The sequence below is a fragment of the Martes martes genome (genome assembly GCF_963455335.1).
Source record: "Martes martes genome assembly, chromosome: 7".
Taxonomy (NCBI): domain Eukaryota; kingdom Metazoa; phylum Chordata; class Mammalia; order Carnivora; family Mustelidae; genus Martes; species Martes martes.
In genome coordinates, this window is record NC_137894.1 from 19900878 (window position 1) to 19906877 (window position 6000).

Below are 6000 nucleotides of genomic sequence, written 5' to 3' on the forward strand. Positions count from 1 at the left end.
CGTGCATGGCTGGAGGCAAAGGCGCAGAGGCGAGGCACCTGCCATTCACAGGGAAGACTGCCTCTCTCCCAGAATCTCACCACCTCATTTAGGACTTCTTGAAAATGCTCACTCAGTTTGGGTAGCCAAGGTGACAAGACAGAGTCATCAGATCAAGTTATTTGTTCTCAAAAAAGAAAGAGAGAGAGAAGCTTGCATTCAGAAGACATAATAGGTCTGATAAGGAGGTACACTAACTTCCAAGACTGAATCTTCAATGCTCCCCAACGATCCGCTCAAGTTCCCTCCCCTATCAGCTTGTCTTGCCCTCCCCAGTGCACAGAAGCCTCTCTTTCCTCCTCCCTCTTAAACAGATTCCTTCAGTGACCACAGTTGCAAGGACCTGTCCAGGCTGAGCACCATACAGAGAAGCTGAACCTGAGCTCTAGCCTCACAAGCTCAGCAGGGTGAGGGCACAGGATGGGGACACGAGAGGGAGGACAGTGCCTGTCTGGCCACGGAGAGAAGGGGAGCACCCAGGAGAGGGCAGAGGGTGTGGCTGCAGCTTGCAGAAGGTGGGTCATGGTATCACAGGGCACCTCGAAGACCCTTTGCATCCAAACTGGGGAAGTCCTTACCCAATCACCCAGGACTCTGCATTTTTATTCCATACACCACGCAGAGTCATTGGGCAAATTTCAGTAGGTGCGTGACACACAGGGTTTCTCTTTTAGCCTCATCTGTCTGAACCCAGCATAGAAGAGATGCTGGAAGAAGAGAGGCAGTGAAAAGTCTATTCCTATGCTCTAGGGCAAGTGAGGGGTTGGCATCAGGCATCAAGGCATAGAGGATATTCAAACAGTTGGTTAACATTTTGTTTCTCCAGCTGAGTGGTTACCCAGGTATTTGCTTTGTTCTTTTTTTTTTTTTAAGATTTTATTTATTTGAGAGAGAGGGAGAGAGCACGAGAAGGGGGAGAGTCAGAGGGAGAAGAAGACTCCCCACTGAGCAGGGAGCCCGATGCCATCCCAGGACTCCAGGATCATGACCTGAGCCAAAGGCAGATGCTTAACCTACTAAGCCACCCAGGCTCCCCTATTTGCTTTATTCTTTAAATTGTACTTTTACATTACATACATCTTGTTTTTGTTTCCATCACAGTTCATTTATTTTTTAAAAACTTATTCCTGTGTCCAGAGAGAAGAAATGAGAGCCTGTGCCCATGAAAACATTGACAAGGTTAGATTTCATGATATGTATATTTTACTACAACAAAAAAATTGTTTTTAAAGAAATGAGGGCTTAAACTAAAGCAGCAGAAATGAAAGAGGAGACACGGCTCAGGGAGTATTCAGGCAGTGGAAGCAGTGGGATATGGGCTCAGGAGGAGCAGAGAATGAGTGGAGGGCAGAGACATGGGGTCTCGTGGCAGTTCTGACCCAGGCTCTACATTTTCTTTCTTCCACCTTATCTCCCCAGGAAAGTCCTAAACTAAAAACCCTTTGAGCTTTGTACTCCCCAGAGCACCTACACAGCATTTTGCTTATAGTGGTGCTCTAAATGCATTTTGCTATGACATTGGGTTTACCAGATGGCCGGTCACAGCATTGTGCATATTCCCAAAAGAATAGAGGAGACAATTATTTCATCCGTCCAGATACTCAGAGTGTGTGCACCATTACTGGCTGAGCCACATGCTTCCAACATGTGAATTAGTCTAAGGAAGTTTTCTTTACAAGGGGCTCGTGGACGGCTATGTCTTAAAATAAGAATCATTAGATGCTGAGAGATGTACACTGTTTCTTCTCCAGAGCATTCCACAGAATAGCAAGATACCCCACACCAGTAATATTATCACTGAGTTGGACCCCATAGAGGCTGAATGTCCTCACAGGTTACCCCATCCCCAAACCCCAAAACTGCTTCCAGAGATGTATTCCCAGGTAGGGATCGAGGGACTCAGTGGTCACTAAAACACAGATGCCCAGAGGATGCATCGAAGGCTCTGACCTGTATCACAGCCACTTACCATTTTACAACAGATGTCTTACTTTTACAGACGATAGCTAATGCCTGGGACACTGATGGAACCTGGCAGTCACCTTCTTGTGGACACATTCTCTAGTAACGACATTTCCCCAAATGGTCCCAAAGCATGCATCGAATGCAGTGGCAGAGACAGCCAGATTCCCACACCTTGAGAGTCAGGATGGTCGAAGGCAAATGGGCCTGGCAGTTAGTTGCACCTCAACACTTGGCTCCTATTCCTTGGAAGTGACACTATTCCTACGTCATCTCTGTTCCTCCTCAGGCCATGCACACTGCACCTTTCTACACCCTTGTCAAAGAACAAACTCAGGTACACAGGACCTCTTGACTTCAAATTCCAGCTTAAATTCAAATTCCGTCATTTGAGGGAAAAAAAATCTACATGCATACCTAGATACACGTACACCCATACCTACACATCACGCCCTCCAGACCAATCTAAGACTCAAGGACTAACGTGCATATATGCCGGTCACATGGAACAGTCCCTGGTCCTATAAGTGAGTCACACAAAGCAATCTATAAAGTAAGGCTATCCCAGCCCAAATCTCAGCAGAAGAGAGGGGAAACTTTGACCTGATGATTCTTAAGTTCATTTGGAAGAATCCACACGTGAAAATAGCTGAGAAAGATCTAAAAATGAGAGTAATGAAGGAGAACTTGCCTCATCAAGTATATAAATAGACTCTGAAGTCATGGTAATTAAAATGGCATGGTATCGTTGCCAGACAGAGAGCAGTGGTACAAACTAGAAACAGATCTGTATTTACATAGTTTTATCCATAAAATGTATTTCACCTGGGACTGAGGAGTTTCCGAAGACACAGAACTTTCAGTGCTAAAACCAGAACCACCCGGTCACCCTAAGGCAGGTGGAAAAATTCTATTCACTGACATGTATGGGGATCCTTGGGTGAACTAGTGGTTCTAAAACTTTGCTGCACACTGGGATCACCTGGAGGGGTGGGTCTTTACAAGTGCAGATGCCTGGCATTCCAAGTTCACTGGTATGAGGTATGAACAGGCATCAAAACTTTTAATGTGTCTGTTCATGTCTTCTGCCCATTTTTTGACATACAAATGGCTAACAAACACATGAAAAAATGTTCATCAACATTAGCCATCAGAGAGATTCAAATCAAAACCACACTGAGATACCACTTTACACCACTTAGAATGGCCAAAATTAACAAGACAGGAAACAACATGTGTTGGAGAGGATGTGGAGAAAGGGGAACCCTCTTACACTGTTGGTGGGAATGCAAGTTAGGGCAACCACTTTGGAAAACAGTATGGAGATTCCTTAAGAAATTAAAAATAGAGCTTCCCTATGACCCTGCAATTGCACTACTGGGTATTGACCCCAAAGATACAGATGTAGTGAAAAGAAGGGCCATCTGTACCCCAACATTCATAGCAGTAATGGCCACTGTGGAAAGAGCCAAGATGCCCTTCAAATGATGAATGGATAAAGAAGATATGGTCCATATATACAATGGAATATTACTCAGCCATCAGAAAGGATGAATACCCACCTTTTGTGTCAACATGGATGGCACAGGGACCTTATGCTGAAGGAAGTAAGTCAAGTAGAGAGAGTCAATTATCGTATGGTTTCACTTACTTGTGGAGAATAAGGAATAACATGGAGGACATTAGCAGAAGGAAAGGAAAAGTGAATTGGGGTAAATCGGAGGGGGAGACGAAGTATGAGAGACTATGGACTCTGAGAAACAAACAGGGTTTTGGAGGGGATGGGCGAGCCTGGTGGTGGGTATTATGGAGGGCACATATTGCATGGAGCACTAAGTGTGGTGCATAAACAATAAATCTTGGAACAATGAAAAATTAAATTAAATTAAATTAAATTTAAAAAAAAGATTTTTAATGTAGAGCAAAATCTGAAACCCACTGGGTTAACCATTTAGGAGAAAACAAAGTTGCTTCCTACCTTATGGTATATACTTTCAAGATGGAGCAGATTTTTAAATGTAAAGAATCAAGGTTTCCAGAGGATGTGGCTAGATTTGCTTTCTTCAAAGGAAAATGGCCCCTGCCCTAGGAAATCTGGAACCCATGGTCCTGGGGATGGGGTGCAGTTCACAGACCCAGGGTGTGTCAGAGGAAGCACTTATGTCCCATGGCTCTGGGAGGTGTGAACATATTCCCTCGAAGCAGCACAGTCAGAGGAGGACAGCCCATTTCTGTCCATACTTTACAAATAGAGGAGCCCTGGGTGCCTGGGTGGCTCAGTTGGTTAAGCGTCTGCCTTCAGCTCGGGTCATGATCAGTCTGGGATCGAGCTCCGAGTCGGGTTCCCCGCTTAGTGGGGAGTCTGCTTCTGCCTCTCCCTCTGCCTGCCGTTCCCCCTGCTTGCGCTCTCTCTCTCTCTTTCTCTCTCTCTCTGGCAGATAAATACACAAAAAACCTTAAAAAAAAAAAAACACAGGAGCCTCCTTTCTCACATGTCAATGACAAGGTCTAGATGGTCAAACCAACTGCTGCCAACTCACCAGAAAAATCATTCTCCCCACTGTACCTTCTAGCCCCGTACAATGAGAAGTTTTTCTACATACAACACTGAGCCTTTTCACTCAAGAAATAGCTCCTCATTTATTCAAGTATTAAATGTCTCTCAACAGCATTACAGGATTCTTCATAGAGAGTTTATTCTTAGAAAAAAAAATATATATATATATAATTTTGTGGCTATGTGTCTCCCATTACATGTTTACCTGGCTATTGCTGGTACATAGAAAAAAAAAATCCATACAAGCTTGTAAGAGTCCATTTTTAAATTCTAATAACTTTGAGCTGGTAAATGTTGTTCTTCTTGTTTCCAGCATTTGATCACCTTGCCTGACTGCACTGCCCTGGGGTTCTACTACACAGTTAAGTGATGAAAGGGACATCCTTGACTTATTCCTAATGGCAACAAAACTGTCTTTACTTCTTAGCAGGTCTGGTCCAGGGTGAAGCATGGTTGGCACTCACCTCAGTCACAAAATTTAAAAGGGCACCAACAAACTCAGAAATCAAAGCAGAGAATTATTTTTTAAGAGAGAGATGGGAGGAGGGGCAGAGGAAGAGGGAGGCTCTTAAGCAGGCTCTATGCCCAGCACGGAGCCCAACATGGGGCTCGATCTCACCACCCTGAGATCATGAACTGAGCCAAAATTGAGTCAGATGCTTAACTGACTGAGCCACCCAGGTGTGAATATTTTAATGCAACACTTTAAAAAACAAAAATCAATGCAAGAATAGATGGTAAACAAAATACGGAAGCTTTAAGTAGAGACAAGATCAGTATTATTGATTTTTCTTTTGTCTCAGGTTCCCATTGGGCTCTGGCTGGACATTGTGAATGATCCTATTTTTAAAAAAAGTTTTCACCATTAAATACAATGCTGGTTGTTGGCTTGTCTAGAATTTAATAGTGTGGACCTTCTCATTTGGTTCTCTTCTCCATGGATATAGATGGAAAGGGACCCATAGCAGAACCCTGGGTGGCAGGGAGACGCGTCTTTGAAGGTTTGCAGAATTACATTTAACCTATAGGGGCACCCTGGGTGTAAGAGAAAGAGCCCTTCTATTACAGATGAAGATTGAAGGTCCTGTTTAAATTCAGACCTCCATTTACCATCAGGCCTTAGGCAAGATATTTAACGGAGGGATGGCCTTCTGCCCTTGGTAAATTGGAAATGATAGCACCTGCCTTCAGGGCTTGACGTGGGTTAAATAGAGGCAAAACCCACGCAGACCTCAACTCTATAATTTTTTTTTCTACAACATACAGGGAGTCGAGAAAAATTTTAAATGAAATTCAAAGAGAGAGAATGGCTGACTAGGTGCGTGTCTTAGATGGGAATCTACATTCCCTTAGATGGGAACTCTGCCAACACAGGTAGACAGTGACCCTGGCTGGGGCCCTAATTGTGCATCTCTGCAATGGGATGGGGGTGCATCCAGGTG